The sequence below is a fragment of the Zalophus californianus genome, chromosome 5 (genome assembly GCF_009762305.2).
Source record: "Zalophus californianus isolate mZalCal1 chromosome 5, mZalCal1.pri.v2, whole genome shotgun sequence".
NCBI lineage: Eukaryota > Metazoa > Chordata > Mammalia > Carnivora > Otariidae > Zalophus > Zalophus californianus.
In genome coordinates this window covers 115,177,381-115,194,391 of record NC_045599.1, presented here as the reverse complement: position 1 = coordinate 115,194,391, position 17,011 = coordinate 115,177,381, and the positions used below count along the sequence as shown (strand labels likewise).

Here is a 17,011-nt window from a genome sequence, read left to right as displayed (position 1 = left end):
AGGAGGGGAGTAGTAGAGGGAGACGGAGAAGCAGGCTCCTAGCTGAGCAAGGAGCCCGATATGGGGCTTGGTCCCAGGACCCTGGGATCATGACCTGAGCCAAAGGCGAACTCTTAACCAACTGAGCCACCCAGGTGCCCCGCTGATCTTCTTTATAAGTAATATCCATTGGTTCAAGGTCTGCCCTGTTATAGAGGACATGACATTTTCTACATGACAGCCTTCTGTGTATTTGAAAACAGCTCTTTGGTCATCCTAACTCAGTGGTTCTCAAAGAGTGGTCTGGGCAGGGTGGAGGTGGAGGGTGGCCCAAGACCCTCGTAAAAGTCCATAAATCAAACTATTTTAGAAAATTATACAAAGATGTGTTGCCATTGACATTTAAGTTACAAAAGCAGTTTTTTTTAAAAAAAAGATTTTATTTAATTGACAGACACAGCGTGAGGGGGAACACAAGTAGGGGGAGTGGGAGAGGGAGAAGCAGGCTTCCCACCGAGCAGGGAGCCTGATGTGGGGCTCGATCCCAGGACCCTGGGATCATGACCTGAGCCGAAGGCAGTCGCTTAACCAACTGAGCCACCCAGGCGCCCCCAAAAGCAATTCTGGTACATCTGTGCTACTAGTCATTTTATTCTTCACCTTCTTGCATTCGTGATTAAAAAAAATACAGTTTCACTTAATGTCCTTGATGAATCAGCAAAAATTATTAATTTAAAAAATTTCAGTGCTGCATAAACATCTTTTTATGTTCCATGTGACAAAACAGAAATTATATGCATAAAACACTTTTGCTGCATACTGAAGTACCGCAGTTGTCTCAAGCAGAGCACCTGTATGGTTGAGTTGCTGTTGCAAACCAAATTTAGCCACATTTTTCATGGAGTATCTTTTAAGTGAAAAAACAGTAACAGATGACAGACAAATGATGGTTATTCAGTTTTCAGTACATGGCAGACATTTTCTCAAAAACTAAGTTCAAGGAAGTGTTGCTAATGATAAACTGGAAGATTTCAAGTGAAAATTAGAGTTTTTGTAAAACTTGATTCTATCACCTAATCTGATTGAGCTTGGCATCTTTCCCATACTTAAAGACTGTTCTAATAGGATTGGTGGGGGTATTAATGAATGTGATTTTTAAAATATTGTGTTATGAAATATGCTAACAATTGGAAGATGTGCATACGTTTCTGAAATAGTATTTTCCATACGACCAGTGTATGATATTATAAAATCATGCATGGGTAAAAGTTTCATTTAAAGTGCAAGAAAGAACAATGAATTTAATGTAACTGGGTATGAAAATATTAAGGCTATTAAAATATTGCTCCCTTTTCTAATTACATATCTGAGGATGGATTTTCTTCATTTATTGAAACCAAGACAACTTAGCACAACAGTTTGAATTCAGGAACAGATGTTAGAATTCAGCTTTTATTAAGCTAGATATTAGAGATTTTCAAAAATGCAAATCATTGCCACTCTTAGTTTTTGAAAAGTTATTTTTCATTGTTATTTATGTAGATACATAATCGGTTTATTTTAAATTAAGTATAATTTACATTTTTCTCCATTTTAATTTCTTATATGGTAAATATCTATAGATATATCTCATATAAATAAAACCTCATTGGGGTATCAATAATTTATAAGCATATAAAGGAGTCCTGAGGCCAAAATGTTTGATAATCATTATCCTAAGTCTTCTCTTTTCTGGGTTAAACATCCCCAGGGCTTTGACTCATTTCACATGAGTTCCAGTTAATTCATCATCTTGATTACCTTCCAATTTGACCGAATCCCTTTTAAATGTTGTTGCCAGGATTTCTTATGATACTCCAGAGGTATGGTGCAGGTTATAGCAGAGATTATTACCTCTATTCCTTTTAATCTCAGCAGTTCTAGTAAAGCAACGTAAAATTTAGGTTCTCATACTTCTTCCTTAGTGTGGATTTCATGGAGAGCTAAAACCTCAGATCCTTTTTTATTTGTACTGTTATCAAGTCATGTTTCATTTCTTTCATCTTAAATATGTGCTCTTTTTATTTTTTAACTTATTCTTAGATTAGCTCAAACAGCATGTTCATCAAATGAAGCTTTATCACATCTGACAGGCCAAATTTAATAAAATGTTTTATTTTGGGCATCAGTTGTATATTGACAACATGTTTTCTGGTTTTTTTTAAAGACATAGAATGTAGAGGTGGTAAATCTGCCGGGCATTTTCTAATGTAAAGAATCTGTTCCCTAATTTTAGAACTATATACAGTGTTGACATACTAGAGAACAAATCTTCAGAGAATAAAATGGTATTCCCTGGATTACCATTAATAATAATTTTTTTGTCAGAGAACATGGTAGATTTCTAATCGGTCAGTCTTAAGAATGTCTTCTCTTGTGCATAAACTGTCTTTTTCATTTACTAATAAATGAACTAGTAAAATTTTAAATATCAAAAGAGTAGATGACAGTATTTTAAAAATAATCTTGTCCATTTATGTAGAAGCACAGTGTTAAAAAGAAAAAAGCTTTTTGTGGGTTGTACCAGTATTATTTCCAAATATGAGATACTTCCTAAAAATAATAAGTAAAGCTTAGAAATGTTTTTTTGGCCCTTAGTTTTTGTTGGAGTTGCTGTGTCATGGAGGTTGGGTGAAGAATGTCTGCATTTGTGCAAAAGAGTAACTTTTTTTCTTTTATGCCACCTTAGCTTTATTTCCTTCCAGTACATTTGATGAAAACCCAAGTCCCATGAACATGTTATCTTTCTGTATTCACTTGGACTACAAAAAGAAGTTAAATTTTCAGTACTCTTTAAAGATTTTGTGTAGGTGCTCCCCCACGAAACAACCAAAACATACATTAAACCTCCATAGGTATATTTTTGATTTTTTTGTTTGTTTTAATCATTTTTATTACCTCTTTTAAATACCTGTTTGTCACAGTTACTTTTATTAACTATATATAAAAGTAGAAAAATAACCTCATAATATATGAGAATTTTCAATTAATAAAAAATGTGAAATGAGCTTTAATAGCTTGTACATTTGTATATTCTGTAAAATTATGTTGGCTGCCATATTTTCTTCATTTTTCATTTATTTATTTAATAAATATTGGGCACTTGTGCGTGCTAGGCATATATGTAAATTTGAATGGCTTGTTTCCTTTTAGGTGCTTATTATTTTGTTTAAAACCTATTAAGTACCACCTATTTTAAATCTTACCAAAGTATTATGGTTATCCATGCATCCTCAGCACAAATGCATGTGAAAAAGGAAACTTTATTTAGCAGTCTGTAATACAACTCAAGTTGGTTGAGGGGGAGGGATGAGTATTGTTTCTAAGCTTTTTCTTGAGAAATTGCAATATACACTATTAATGTAATAAGATCCTAATATATATTTTGGACATTTTATGTAGTCTGTATTTATATCTTTAAAAATAAGGTGTGCATGTAAAATAGAATCAGTGTTTTGAATGTTACCAGTTTGTTATTTTACTACTTGAGTGTTTCCTCCAAAGAACAGTAACACAACAGTTAAAGCTTTGTTACTTGCTGATGATTTGCTGTATATAATTGCTGTTTGATTAAGTACATGGTATTAGTAGCACAGTCAGTCAACTGGATGATGATATTGCTGTTTTTGAATGTCAGCAGCAACAAGTTATTTAATAGAATGTTTTTTGTCACTTTAATAGGTTTAAAATTTTTCATTGCTTGAACTTGCTCTAAGAAATTTGTGAAAATCAATGATGTTTTCAAGCCTTCAGAAGCGAAAGTTGTTTGCTACACAAGTATTTGTTTTATTTGTTTTTGCTTCCTAACTTATTAAAAGTTTATAGCTGAAAGCTTTTATAAGTCTGCAAACTTGAAGTAAAAATCAGTCATTAAGAGGTGGCCAGCAGGAAAAGATAAACCTAAGTTAAAGGCTTAGATTTGCTTTGACTGCTTGCTTTTTGGTGGGGGTGGGGGGTCAGTTTTCTTTTGGTGAGATTACTTTTGGTGCATGGCAGCGCTATCTCTGCTAGATTATTGGAAGGACTAGTGTCTGCAATTGGGGTTATACAGCCTTCTAGCATCTCAAGTGTCTGTTTTGTCTGGACTTTCCTCACGCAGCATTCTTGTGCAAAAATTTCAAGGCTTTAGTCTGGAGCACTGGGTCAAAGGATATGTCTCTTTGAAGGGTAGACAGGAGTTTTTTATGTTTTATTCACTAAGTAGTATTTCATTTTACATCAAAGAATAGCAGTCTTTGAGAACCTTCCATGGTGGCAGTTTAGCATTTGGGATTTTTTTTCTTTAAGACTTTCACTAAATATGGAATAATGTTTCTTCGTGTTTTTCAGTCTACAGATGCTTACTTATATTCTTGTATTTAGATAAGACTATTAAAATAAAAAGAGAAAAAGCATTGACTATAAATGTTAGTTTGCAATATAGTTTTATGTTTTAAAAACAACTATAGTTTTTTTTTTTTTTTTACAATGTACTTCTCTCTGGTTTTACACTACCCTTTAGGTACTGAAAAAAATTGTTGAATAACCTTTAAAATTGTAGCGATACTATTGCTTAAAATTCTAAAGAAGTAATGACTAATGATTTTGGAAGTGTAAATTTTATAACGAAATGGCCATTATTTAATTGGCCTTTTTTCAGGCACTGTTTTGTGTGTGTGTGTTGGGGGGGGGGAGAGTTGGAGAGAGAGAAGAGGGAAGGGGAAGAAATACTGATTTTGGAAAATATAAAAAACTGTGAAGTAATGAAAAATGTAAAGATTCAGTATGGCTTAGAAGAAATGTTCTTCCTGCACATTTGGGATAGGTTAATCAGTAAATGTATTTTGTACCAATAATATTAATCACATAAATGATTGCTTATATGTTTAGAAGGTTATTAAATTGCATTTAATATTCATATCGCATGACATATATACCTAAGCATATAGACTAATATTAAAATAGCTTATTTTTATGTTTACAGATGAAACATGCTCTTAAATTACTGAAAATTTATCTAAATAGAGTAAATTGACCATTTAAAATAGAAATATTTCTACTCATTAACATATTAACATATGGATTTTAAAACAACTTCAGTTAACTCTTACATTTATTATTGATTAAAACAAGTCAGATCATTTATTTTTTAGTTATTTTAAATAAAATTATATTAAGTATATAACTTTGTTGTCTGAAACACACTCCCAATTAAAATAAGTTACTTTCACGTTATTATCAAATTATATAAAACTTGTACTTATTAAGTACTTACAGAGGAAATAGACGTTAATAGTAGTTTTTATATGTGGACAGGAACCATTTAATTTAAAATAGAGAATGATCTTTCTATATTAAAATTGTTTAAGGAACAAAAGATCTTTCCTCTACATTATTCAGCCATCTCTATTATCTGTGATTCTTCAGCAATTAAAGCAGATTTATTTTCCTCTTTGTTCCTACTTGGAATACTTAACAATGCTGGAGAATTGAACTGACTGGACTGTTTTATCTTTCAAAAGCTTTAAAGTTCTATGTACCAATTAGCAAAATACAGTAAAGGTTTAAACTGTTAATAGCCACAACATCTTTAATGCATAGATCTGTAGTATGCTAGGGCTGTGTAACAGTTCTCCATTGTATGTCTCTTTTAAGGAGAGTAACTGTGTCAGTTCTTTTCTTGCTTTACTACCTGCTGTGTATGGAAATTGTGTGTAGTACTTGACACTTGCTTTCACGAATTTAAAATTCTTGCATGTTATTATGTAGGCGCTTTGGCTCTCAATAAAGTAGAATTGATAATATTTTACTTGTTTGGATTTTGATTAAGATTTTTTGGTCATATTTTAGAGATTATACAGTTTATATATGAAAATACATTATCTGTTTTTCTTTAATGAATTCAAGGTACATAAGCTGTATGTTATCTCCTTGGAAATTGCTTGTCTAGTTTTATTCATTTAACTGAATATAATTGGGAAGAATCATCAGTGTTTATATCAGAATATGTAGATACATGATTTATACTGTGTTTGAATATAGGTGGCTTTTTTGATTGTTAGCTTATTTGGTAGTAGAAAGAATCGCTTCTCGGCCTTTTGGCTAAGATCAAGTGTGGTAGTAGAAAGAGTATTTTGTTTTTAGAGTTACTGCTTTTTTAATTGTCCAGCTTACTTGGATAATTTCAGAATTCAAGAATTCATCCAAATATCTGCTTCAAACTTCTTAAAGCCTGATGTTCATCATACTACAGTAAGTTCTTAAAGAATGCAGAGGTGAGAGGAAGTGAAGAAAATGGGAGTAACATCTTTTGGTGGCAGTTACTTTTTTCTCTTTATCGCATGTGTCTCAGGGGATAGAATTAGAGCAAAGGAGAATGCAGACCTCAGAATTTGAGACTAGCAAACTATTCTGTTTCTGTGTTCAGGCTTTTTAATTTTATATGACTTAGTCTGTGCTGATTCTAACTCTTTAAAATACCACTTGCAAGCTTGCAAATATTCATGTTTTACAAGATGAGGAAGTTTAAAAAAGGGTGGTGATATGGAACCCTTACTGTATGCAGTGTACTGTCCTCACAAAACTCTGCTTCTTCATAAAGCATACTTTTCAAAAGTGTATGAATAGGCTTTTTGTTCCATTCCTGTTTCATGTTTAATACTTCTTTCAGCTTTGAGTATATTGCATATTAGTTATTGAGTAGGTTTTTTAAATTTTAATGCTTCCACTAAAATAGGTATAAAAAATGATCTTGGCAACACATAGGACATATGTTGGGCTGAGAACGTTAATGTAATTTCAAGAACTGAGGATCTGATTAGTGTACAGATTTGCATGTATTGCAGTGATTACTAAGCATATATTGTTATAATTAAAATCTGTCAATTAAAAAGATTTTTAGACTTAATTGAACAGTTTGAGATTTGACATCCAAGATATTAAAATAAGGTTCCTAATTTAGTAAGCATCATAATGTATTAAATGGCTGATGTGGCCTGTGCCTAGAGTGTTTAGAGAGTAAAGCTATTCTAGGGCTAGGAGTTTTTATTGATTGATTGATTGATTGAGAGGGAGGCACGGGGAGGGTCACAGGGAGAGGGAGAGAGAGAATCTTAAGTAGGCCACACCTCCAGCACAGAGCCACATGCGGGGCTTGATCTCACAACCCTGAGATCATGACTTGAGCCGAAATCAAGAGTTGGGCGCTTAACCAACTGAGCCATACAGGCACCCCTAGGGCTAGGAATTTTCTTTTCTTTTTTTTTTTCAGGAATTTTCAACTATGACAATCTATAGTTGTTTGTGATGATCCTGCAAGGGATTTTTTTTTTGTCTCTTATTTTTAGCATAAAATCTTAACTATACTTTTTCATTTGTTTATTCCATTTTTTGAACGTGTGTGTGTGTGTGTGTGTGTGTATGTATATGGTACCATTATTGAGCACCCATATATATTATTTGAGCATATAGCTATAAATATGGAACAACATTGTTGCCCTTAAGGCTTATATTCTCACGTGTAAGCATATGCCAACTTTCTAAATAATTAAGATACTTCCATAGATTAGTGAATGTTATAGAAAAAAAGCAAGGTGATGGGATAGAGAGTAACTGGGGAGGTTTGGGTTGAATAGGGGTTATTTATAGGGCAATCAAAGCAAGCCACTTTGAGAAGGTATGGTATTTGAACTAAGATCTGAATGATGAGAAGGAGTTAGCTATGTGAGAGTCCAAGAAGAACATACCAGGCAGAGGAAGAAGCTCATGCTCCAAAGTGTAAACCAGCTGGTAGTAGTCAAGAGAGAAAGCTGTGACATAATGAAAAGGGGAAGATTAAACAAAACGAGGTCAAAGAGGTAGGCAGGGATTGGATCAGTACAATTTTTAGGTTGGTGGTAAGAAGTTTGATTTTTATCTTAATTATAATGGGAAGCCATTTTAGGGTTCTAAGTAGGAAAGTGATTTGATCTGATTTACTGATCAAAAAAGCATGAGAATTACTTAGCTGTTAATGGTTAAAGAAAGATCACTTCAAAGAAGCTCAAAGGAAGTGGTTCGTTTATCGCCATTTTTATTTACTCCTATGCCTTTTTTTTTTACATTCATGAAATAATTTTTAGAGTTTTCATAAAGTTTCCTACATGAAGTTTTCTACAAGTGGTTGAATTTTTAACAGCCATTTTAAAAGATCCTGGTTTTTGTCTTTGCATTTTAGATTTTTTTACATACGGTATAACAATTCAGTGATTCTTCCTATTAAAGAATCTTCTGAATTTAAAATGTTTTTTGTTAAAGAGCATACTGGGACCTGAAATAATAAATTTATCTCCTTCCTGTAATTCTCCACTCTCTCTGGCCCACCCACACTCTCTCTTTCCCCAACCCCCCGAAAAAGGGGGAAAAAAGTAGAGATCTGTCATCACTGTGAAGGAAGATAAATTAACTGAGCTGCTGTCCACCAAGTAGGTGCTGACAAAGCCCCACATACATTTAAGCTTCTGTACCTTGCTTGCTTCAGCTGGTGGTGTGGGCCAGTGGTGATGGTTGTCTGTCTTCATCTTAACTTTGACTCTACTTCTGTCTCTTTCTTCCATTCCTTTCTCCATCTTTCTCTCTGCTTTTTGAGATTTGTCTCTCTCTCCAGTGTTTGTATAGCGATTTCCCTCTGTCTTTGTGACTCTGTTCATTTTTCTGACTCTGAAGCTGGCAGTCATCTCTCTGACTGTGTTTCCCCTTCACCCCTGTCATTTTCCCATTTCACCAACTGACTATAAAGAAATATGGCTTTGGACATTATCATTCTTTTCTTTTTTCCACTCCTTTATGTCTCTTCTACTCTTCTTGTTCCTCCCTTTCTCTCCTTTATTCCACATTTCTGTTACTTTTGTCCTTTTTCTTCTTCTTTCTTCTTTCCCTCTAAAATCCTTGGAGAGCTAAATCAGACCTAGAGAGGAAAGACAGAGATGGCCCTACCCTCTAAATAGCTTTTCTTCTCTCATTGCCTTAATTCCCCCTTTGGGAATGTATGGACTTTTGAAGGCATTTATGAACTGGAAAAAGAAACACCATGATGTGTATATTATTATATTATTTGAAATTTTCACCCTAGTGAGAGACTTTGGGACACTGGAAAGACTGTGGACTGATTTATAGATATAACATTAGATCTTTAAATCCATTCTTTTAGCTGTAAGACTTGAGCAAGTTATTTAACTTCCTTGTCCTCATCTTACAAAATTAAAACACGTTTTCAGATTTGTTTTGGAAGTTAATTGAGAATATCTACATTAAACAAGAGGAGATACAATATCTTATTTATTTCATCAATCAATAAAAGCTCTTTTCCCTCCCTTTTTTCCCTCCTATGTGGAGTCATTTGTGTGAAGAGAGAAACAAACGAATTATGATTGTTTTCCGTAACTGAATCTGAAGTCAGACACTGAGTGCTAGGGGATCTTGGAGCAAAATATTGACCTCAGTTACAGTGGTCTTAGGTTAATATATCAATTGTGTTCATTTGTCTATGTATGTGTGTGTGTATTTAATAATTTTTGTTATGTAACTTGCCTTTTTCTAACAGCCTATGGCATTTTACTAAATCATCTTTGATATTACTGTCTCATTACATAGTTTCTGACAATCAGTTGGGTAGATGTATTGATATATAATTATCGTTTCAATGAGAAATTTCTTTAGTCATTTATAACCCATTTTTAATGGGAATTTTAAACTGTATTACTCCAGGGCGCCTGGGTGGCTCAGTTGGTTGAGCGACTGCCTTCGGCTCAGGTCATGACCCTGGAGTCCCGGGATCGAGTCCTGCATCGGTCTCCCTGCTCAGTGGGGAGTCTGCTTCTCCCTGTGACCCTCTTCCCTCTCATGCTCTCTATCTCTCATTCTCTCTCTCTCTCAAATAAATAAAATCTTTAAAAAAAAATAAACTGTATTACTCCAAAGAAGTTTCTGAAGGTCTTATTCATTTTATTATACATTATATTCAGTCATTAAACTGTATGTAGTTTAAAAACTTTACTGATTTTAATAGTAAAATATACACATTGTAGAAATATTAACCTGGAAATGTAAAGGTACAAAGAAAATGAAAATCATCTTTAATTTCAGTCTTGGTGATATTACTTCATTTTTATATGAATATTTAAACACACCAACATCCAGTGTATTTATATGTAACACAAATCATGCTTTATAGTTTGATATCCTGTTTTTTCATTTTATTTACATTATATTGTGACTATCTTTAAAATTATTCAAAGGCATAATTGTAAATGGATATATAGTCTCCCATTGTATGGCTATACCATAATTACATCTATTGTTATACTTCCCATTATTTAAAATTTTTCACAATTATACACAATGCTAGAATGAACAACTTCATACCTAAGTCTAATCTTTTATAACATCTTTATTTTAGGATTGATTCTTTGAGTGGGATTACTAAATCAGAGGGGTTAGTATTAATATTTCAAATATTTTTTGATACCTAAAGATAATTGATACAGAATACTTCTAGAGGTTTTTATTAATTAACTCTATATAATTTTAGGGTTATACCTCTTCATAGCCTGTGCTGTTTTCTTAGCATACATGGTCCAGTTCTATGGGTGCCTTTCAGACTCTGGCACATGGATATAACAGATTCTACCTAATATGTCTAAGAATTAGAAAACAATAAAAACACATAATATTTAAATGCATTGAAAATACTTCAGTTTAGTACATCCTGAGGATCAACATTATGAAGTTAGCTATCATTGTACTATCAGTTTCTGGATATGCAGGTTGATGAGATTTCTGTCATAAATATATATAAAATGCATAGCAGTTAGTACTACTGCTATTACTATTATAATACATTTTAACAGAGTTGTTATATATGAAGCATTCTCCGTATCTTATATGTCAGTCTATATTCTTTCTCATTCTTGTTCCAGCACCTTTCCAGAACAGTGCAGGGTAATCATCCTTAAAAATGTCTATAGTATTTCTTTTTGTCATTTATTTGGTGAACTACATTATTATTGATTTCTTATTTAATTTAACTTTGTTGTAGTCAAAAACACACTCTGAATTCAGTTTTGAAATTTCTCAAGACTTTTTTTTTTATGGCTCAAACATAACAAAAATTATTTGATTTCTTATTTAATTTAACTTTGTTGTAGTCAAAAACACACTCTGAATTCAGTTTTGAAATTTCTCAAGACTTTTTTTTTTATGGCTCAAAGTGTGGCTTACTTTGATGAATGTTCCATGTGTACTTGGAAAGAATGTATGTTCTCTAGTTTTGGGGTTTGGTATTCTATTTCAAATTTCAGTTGAGTTTTAAGTTGGGCTAATAGTGTTCAGATTTTCTTCATCCTTCTTAATAATTTTGTCTCTATCTTCTGTCAGTTACTGAGAGTAGTGTTAACATTTCAGGCTATAATTTGTGTTTCTTATGTTGGTCATTTTTTTGCTTCACTTATTTTGAAGCTCTACTATTAGATGCATAAACATTGAAGAGTGTCATGTGTGCTTGATGAATTGATGTTTTTTATCCCTTATGTAATGTCCCTCTTTTTCTGGTGCTAATCCTTATTCTGGAGTCTGCTTTGATAATATTAATATAATTGCCCCTGTTTTCTTAGTTTTGCATGGTGCATCATATTTTACCCCTTTATTTTTAACCTATTTGTGAACTTATATTTTTTTTTTAAGATTTTATTTATTTATTTGACAGACACAACGAGAGAGGGAACACAAGCAGGGAGAGCAGAGCGGGAGAGGGAGAAGCAGGTTTCCCACTGAGCAGGGAGCCCGATGCGGGGCTCAATCCCAGGACCTTGGGATCATGACTTGAGCCAAAGGCAGACGCTTAATGACTGAGCCACCCAGGTGCCCCTGTGAGCTTATACTTAAAGTTTGTGTCTTGCACATGTAGGGATGCCAGGGTGGCTCAGTTGGTTAAGCGTCTGCCTTGGGCTCAAGTCATGATCTTGGAGTCCTTGGATTGAACCCTGAGTTGGGTTCCCTGCTCAGTGGGGAGTCTGCTTCTCCCTCTGCTCCTCCCCACCACTTGTGCTCTCTCTCTCTCAAATAAATAAATAAAATCTTTAAAAATAAATACAGATAAAATTTGTCACTTGCATATGTATATATTTGGCTTTGCTTTTATTTTACCTAACTTGATAATCTCTACCTTTTAATTCTCATGTGATTTCTCTTTTCTTTCTTTCTTTTGCAGGGGGGCAACTTCACCCATTTCTTTCTCTCCAGTCCCCATCTCTGACAAGCACCAGTGACCATTTTACTTCTTCCTTTCCTATTGGGATGCCTTTTACATCTTTTTCTTGCCTAATTGCTCTGGCTAGGACTTTCAATACTATGTTGAACAGAAATGGCAAGAGTGGGCATCCTTGTCTTGTTTCTGATCTTAAAGGAAAAGCTTTCAGCTTTCTACCATTGAGTATGATGTTAGCTGTGGGCTTGTTACATGGCTTTTATTATGTTGAGATACATTCTCTCAATACTCACTTGTTGAGAGTTTTTAAATGCTTTTTGTTTTTTGCATCTATTGAGTTGATCATATAACTTTTATCCTTCATTTTGTTAATGTAGTATATCTCTGTCACTGTGTAATCTCTGCCTTTTAATTCCCATCTGATTCCCCCTCTTCCCTTTTGCCTTTATATTTTAGATTGAATACATTTTTAGAAACCTATTTTATCTTCTCTATCAATGTTTTATCTGTACCTCTTTTTTTTTTAGTGGTTCCTTTAGGAATTACAGTAGACATTCTTTTTTTTTCTAAGATTTTATTTATTAGAGAGAGAGTGAAGGAGAACATGAGCTGGGAGAGGGTCAGAGGGAGAAGCAGACTCCCCGCTGAGCAGGGAGCCTGATGTAGGACTCGATCCCGGGACTCCAGGATCATGACCTGAGCTGAAAGCAGTCACTTAACCATCTGAGCCACCCAGGCGCCCCACAGTATGCATTCTTAAGTTTTTACATTCTGCATGAACTAGTAATATGTCACTGTACATGTAACATAACCTTGAAACACTGCTTTCATCTGTTACACTAGCCCTTTGTGTTAATGTTGATATACATCTTATTTCCAAATAATGTTACAGGATTCATAGTAAATTACTAATATGCTTTAAACAATCAGTTATCTTTTTTTTTAGTTTATTTATTTATTTTTGAGAGAGAGAGAATGACTGAGAGAGAGAGAATGAGAGGGGTGAGGGTCAGAGGGAGAAGCAGACTCCCTGCTAAGCAGGGAGCCTGATGCGGGACTTGATCCTGGGACTCCAGGATCATGACTGGAGCCGAAGGCAGTTGCTTAACCAGCTGAGCCACCCAGGCGCCCCAACAATCAGTTATCTTAAAAGAAACTAAGAAACAAGTAGAAAAAAAATTTTTTTTTGAAGATTTTATTTATTTATTTGACAGAGAGAGAGACAGTGAGAGAGGGAACACAAGCAGGGGGAGTGGGAGAGGGAGAAGCAGGCTTCCCATGGAGCAGGGAGCCCGATGTGGGGCTGACCTGAGCCAAAGGCAGACGCTTAAAGACTGAGCCACCCGGGTGCCCCAAGGAGAAAAATCTTTTATATTTACCCACTAATTTTGGTGTTCTTCATTACTCCATATAGATACAGATTTCCATCTGGTATCTCTTTCAGTCTGAAGAACTTCATTTTAACACTTCTTGTAGTGCGGATCTGTTGGGACAAAATCTCTTAGCACTGTGTATCTGGAAATGCCTTTATTTTGCCTCTGCTTTTGGAAAATCTTGCTCAGCCTGCCATAACAAAATAGCGTAGACTGAGTGGTATATATATAACAGAAATTTATTTTCTCATAGTTCTGGAGGCTAGAAGTCTAACATCCAAATGCCAGCATGGTTGCTTTCTGGTTAGGACAATTTCCAAAGCTTGTAGATGGCTGCCTTCTCACCTTGTCCTCACGTGGCGGGGGCAGGGAGAGAACAAGAGAGAGAATGCAAGTGAATGTGAGCATGTGGGTGGGCGTGAGCAAACAAGTGCTCAGGTTTCTTATATAGGTACTAATCTCATTATAAAGACCCGACATCATAACTCACCTAACCCAAGTTACTTCCCAAAGGCCCATCATGTCTCCAAATGCCATCATATTTGGGGTTAAGCCTTTAATACATGAATTTATGGGGCAAGGGGACACTGAATGTTATGGACATTCTGTCCATAACAACCTTTTCATTGGATATAGGTTGAAGGTTTTTATTTTAACACTTTAAAGATGCCATTCCATTTCCTTTTTTTTTTAATTGTGGTAAACATACATAACATTTTAGCCATTTTTAAGTGTACAATTCAGTGGCACCAGTATCTATTACCAGAACTTTTCATGATCCCGAAGAGAAACTCTGGACCCATTAAATAATAACTCCCCGTGACCCACTTCCCCACGTCTCTGGTAACCTTTATTATACTATCTGTCCCTATGAGTTGGCCTATCATTGGTTCCTCTTACAAATAGAAGCATACAGTATTTGTCAAAGGGGAGAAAAGTCTGCAGGGAGTAGGAGAGGGACGCTGGGTCTCACACTCTGGAAGGTACCCGAAGTCCCCTTTCTGCTTTCATGTTCTCTCTTCACTATTAATAAACCTTGAAGTAAAACTGATCTTGGTACTCTTGTTGAAACTCAGTTGACCATATATGCAACAGTTTATTTTGGGGGCTGTCTATCCTCTTTCATTGGCCTGTATCTGTCCTTATACTAGTACCACACTATTTCAAATACTATAGCTTTGTAATGTTTTGAAACAAAACGTTTTCATCCTCCAACTTTTTTTTTCAAGATTGTTTTGAAGCAGAAATTCCATATGAATTTTGTGATGAATTTTTCTGTTTCTGCAGAAAACATCACTGAGATTTTGATAGAATTTGCATTGAACTGTAGACTGATTTGGGTAATGCTATCATCTGAATATTAAGACTTCTAATCCATGAACATGGCTTGTCTTTCCATTTATTTTTGTCTTCTTTAATTTCTTTAAGCAGTGTTTTGTACTTTTCAGTGTACATGTCTTTCACCTTCTTGGTTAAGTTTATTCCCAGGTATTTTATTCTTTTTGATACTATTGTAAATGGAATCGTTTTAATTTTCTTTTCATATTGTTTATTGGTAGCATTTAGAAACACAACTAGGTTTTGTGTATTTTTTTTTTTTATCCTGCCATTTTGCTGAACTAAAAGATTTTGTGGGTGTTTATGGAGTCCTATAAATCTGTGAACAGAGATGATTTTACTTCATTTCTAATTTGGATATCTTTTATCTTGCCCGATTGCTCCTCTTCAGAATTCTGCTTCACAAATGTTTGTTACCTCACCAGCCCTGAACTCTGATTACCTTCTCTGCTTTGAGACTACTGTGTTCTGCTTGGGCTTCACAGTGGTCTGCAGTGCACTTCCAGGCATAACGCTGAGACAGTTAAGGATTACATCATGAATTCTTCTTTCAGGGATTACAGTATGATTCTGCCTACTATCCAGTTGTCCAATATCTGAAAATAGTTGCTTAAAATAACTTTCCCGGTTTTATATGGCAAGAGCAAGTCTGGTAACAATTACTCCATCATGGATGGCGTGAAAGTCCATGTACTTACTACCTTGTGACAATTCTTTTACAATAATGGCTTTGTAAATGAGTCTTTTCCTTTTTTTTAACCTACGTTTAATTTGTTCAGTTACTGATTCTCTCAATTCTTTGTATAAAACATACTTACACCTCAACACACTACATACCATGGCTTAATTTAGGTTTCATTTTAATATACTACCAGACTTCAGCTCTCAGTAATTGAGTCATATGCTTATCAAGACTCAGTTGTGTTTGTTTCCACAAGTTTCTGTGCCAGTCTTACTTGAAATTGTAATTACATAATTTAATTGAATATTATGATCTGATTGCTATATAGGGAACAAAGAAGTTCTGTTGAATACTTTGAAAAGACAATAATGATGAATTTCTAATAAACAATTTGTCAAATTAGGTGGAGGTGAAACAATTATAAATGATTGTCATGTAAAAGGAAATCACAAAATTCTAAACAGATTTTGGACCCAGAGTGTTTCACAAATGTCTTTATATTCTAACTTCACATTTAAGAAACCAGAACTATAAATTGTAGGTGACATATTTTCTTGGTAGCTTGTGGAAGAAATGACACTTGGAATTTAATCACTGGACCTATACTCAAAAGTACTGGCCCTATTATCAGTTTATTAAAAGAATGTATATGTATGCTTTTTGAGTTGCAGTACAATCTTTAAGGGTGAATGTATATGTAAGGCACACACATGTACATGTGCATGTATGTATTTACTTAGGGGTCCCCTATTGTCACTAATATTGTCAGTTGACTGTCATTTCCTAAGTCAAAAAGGAGACTTCTGTTGGGTACTTTCACTTTTATTCTTACACTAAATAAGTTTCTTAGGTAAAGAGGATTACTAAATCCTTATTATGTTGGGGAAGAAGAATTTATTCTGCCCTTCAAGGTCCTTCTAGATGAACTAAGAATCAAGTTGACATGAGACAGATTAACAGGAGAAAATCAAATTTAATAGGGTGTATATGGCAATTCACATAGACATGGAATTCCATAGACAGTTGAGCAATATGATGCTTATATGATCAAAGGAGAGGGGTAGGAGTCGGAGGATACAAAGGGGAGAAAGACTATTAGCGGGAAAGTAAGAAGAGATGTTTAAAAAAACCCCCAAAAGTTGCCTCATTATATAGATAAGTTTCTTAGGTAAAGAGGAATCTGTTAATAGCTCTCTTTCTGGTACAGGCAGGCAGTTAAGGGGGAGGTAAAGAGCTTGTCCTAAATCTGCTGAGTTTTGATTGCTTTTAATTCAAAATAATGTTTATGCCAAATTGGCCCATCTTGAGGGGGCCTGCCGTTGGTCACTACAATTACAAAAAGATTGTATATTTGTATGATGTTCCAGAGTTATATTTGGG

At 34.4% G+C, this 17,011-nt stretch overlaps 1 protein-coding gene and 1 pseudogene across 1 annotated transcript in view; both read left to right on the top strand.

Moving 5' to 3' along the window:
- The window catches only part of NDUFS4 (NADH:ubiquinone oxidoreductase subunit S4), a 111,798-nt gene that overhangs the window by 52,947 nt on the left and 41,840 nt on the right, over window positions 1-17,011 (top strand). The window lies entirely within an intron of this gene.
- LOC113930114 lies at window positions 6,080-6,224 on the top strand (annotated as a pseudogene).